The following is a 2459-nucleotide window of genomic DNA, read 5'->3' on the forward strand; positions in this document are numbered from 1 at the left end:
CGGACAGGATCGCTGCTGCTCCTTTCATACAAGTGATCTAATCAGATCACTTGTATGAAAACGAGCGGCGGCTCCACACTATACATTTAGCTCTGCTTGTCAGGAGCAGGGCTAAATGTACAGAAAAAACAACTCGCCCGGTGCCAGAAACTGCATGTCCTGGGCGTCGGGCGATAGGGATTCCCTCAGCTCACACATTCGCTCTATGGAATGACAGCCTCCATATTCCCCTGAACTAAAGGGCTCTGTTCTCATAATTCATTGTATAAAGATTGAACATACAGTATCATGAGGATAATAAAGGTAAATTAGACTGCAGATATAAAAATTTAATAAGTAACCTTGCACAAGTCTATTCATTCAATAAAATATTTAATTTAGGGTTTAATAAAACGTTTTCTTTCACAATTTTCTTACGTTTTTCAAACAGAAAAAAAGATAAGCAACAGACAATAAAAGAATGTTTAGGAATAGTAGGTATACATAACAGTACTCGCATCTAAACAGCAAATAAGTTCACAACAAAATGGCGATAAAGTCAATGTAAACTTAACGCATCCTACAGTAGGATGATATAAACCTAAAACATAGGCCCCAATTGAGACTCATGAGGATTCTGGGTTTGTGGAGAGGGTAGGGATAGTCAGGGTGACAAAAGTAAAAAGGTTTTGGGGACACAGGGGGGAGAGGAGCTAGGTATAAAAAAAAGAGTCCAAGAGAAGGCAAAGCGAGTGAGAAAGAAACAGAATAGAAGGAAGAAGAGAAAAAGAGAAGAGAACTCAGCCTGAGAAGATGCCTGAAGATCAAATGGATAGAAGAGAAGTTATAAACGTTGGTGGCCTGGAGTATGTGATCCAAGGTTGCCAAATGGCTAAGAAGCAGTTGGGTTTGTCGTCTAATATCGCCCTTAGTTTCTCATTGATTAAGATAGCGTTGATGCGATTTTTCTTTTACAATATTTTATTAGATTTTAAACGATAACAGACGATAAAGATACCCGCACAGGCGTGATATGAAGAAATCTGACCATACAATAAAAAAGGTAACAGGCCAATCATAATCTCAGTCAGAAAACCATTAATAATAGGGTATCGTGTTAACAGATTGTAAGTCGAGAGGGATGCGCGCTAACAATAGGAAATCTGCGGGAGGATACCCAAGAATAAGGGAGTCCAAAGAAAAAGGGGCCACCTCCTCTAGACATAAGGAGAGGTGAAAGAAGAGAAAGGATAAAAGAAATAAAGGAAGGAAGAAAAAGGAAGTGCAACAAGGGAAAAGAGAAGATGATAAGAGTCCCTACAACTCCCCATGTCCATGCAAAACCCGAGTACAAGACTCATCATGGGAAATGCAGGCTAGAAAGATCGAGGGTCGTAAGGGCTTTGGAGATCCAGGGATCCCAAATCTTGAGAAATGTATCATAAGTGTCTCGCAGCGCACTAGACATCTTCTCATTGATCAGCATCGACTTCATGCGAGAGCAGTCTTCCTGAAAAGGGATCCTGGGGGACTTCCACACCCTCGCAATCATCTGCTTTGCGGCCAAAAAGAGATAAGTAAGTATTGTCTGGTAAGAGGAGGAAAGAGCAGAAATTTTATGGTGGAGAAGAGCGACACGTGGGTCCCTACGAACTATATGGGGTCGCAGATGGGAATTTCTGGGAAGGCCCATAGTGGAGTATCCTTAGAACTCGTACAGGCAACACACAAAAATAATAGAGATGTTTTGTGAGGAAGGACATTTTGATTACATTGACCCCACCAATCCATGAGATGGTTGGGGCATCCCATTACTACAGTAGGGAGAGAAGGTGATGCAACAAAAGAAAATATTTTGTTGAGAAAAGTGAAGAGTAGGAGGCCGTAAGGTGGATCCCTAGATAGGGGAGAGAGGAAGAGGTCCAGTGGAAAGGTAATTTGTAGCATAAGTGAGTCAATAGGGGCAAAGGTAAAGACACATTTATGGCCACAGACTTGTCCGTATTGATCACAAGGCCCGGAATAGAGGCAAATTGATTCCAAACACGCTGTAAATTAGGATGAGTAACAAGGGGGTTGGTAAGAGTGAGGAGAACATTGTCTGCAAACAAACTAATTTTGTATTGCTGACCCGTGTTAGAAACATCGGAAATCTCGGGGTTGTTCCTGATCGCCATGGCCAATGCCATGGCACCAGCACCAAAATAAACAAGATCAGGGACAATGGGCACCCCTGCCGCGTCCCCTCCGCAATGGGAAACAAGATGGACTGAAACCCAGCGTATTGGACCTAATTAATATGCGATTCGTAAAGCGATCCATGCCAAAATGGAGTCCCCGAATCCCCCACGCCCTTAAAGCGTGGAGGTAGTCCCAAGAAAGGGAGTCAAAAGCTTTGTTGATGTGATTTTTAACCACCTCAAAGCTCATAGTTTTTTCGACCAAACAGCACGCCCTCCTCTGTCACAATACAACAGCCC

This window comes from Nanorana parkeri, unplaced genomic scaffold (genome assembly GCF_000935625.1).
Source record: "Nanorana parkeri isolate BGI_ZX_2015 unplaced genomic scaffold, ASM93562v1 scaffold70, whole genome shotgun sequence".
Taxonomy (NCBI): Eukaryota; Metazoa; Chordata; class Amphibia; order Anura; family Dicroglossidae; genus Nanorana; species Nanorana parkeri.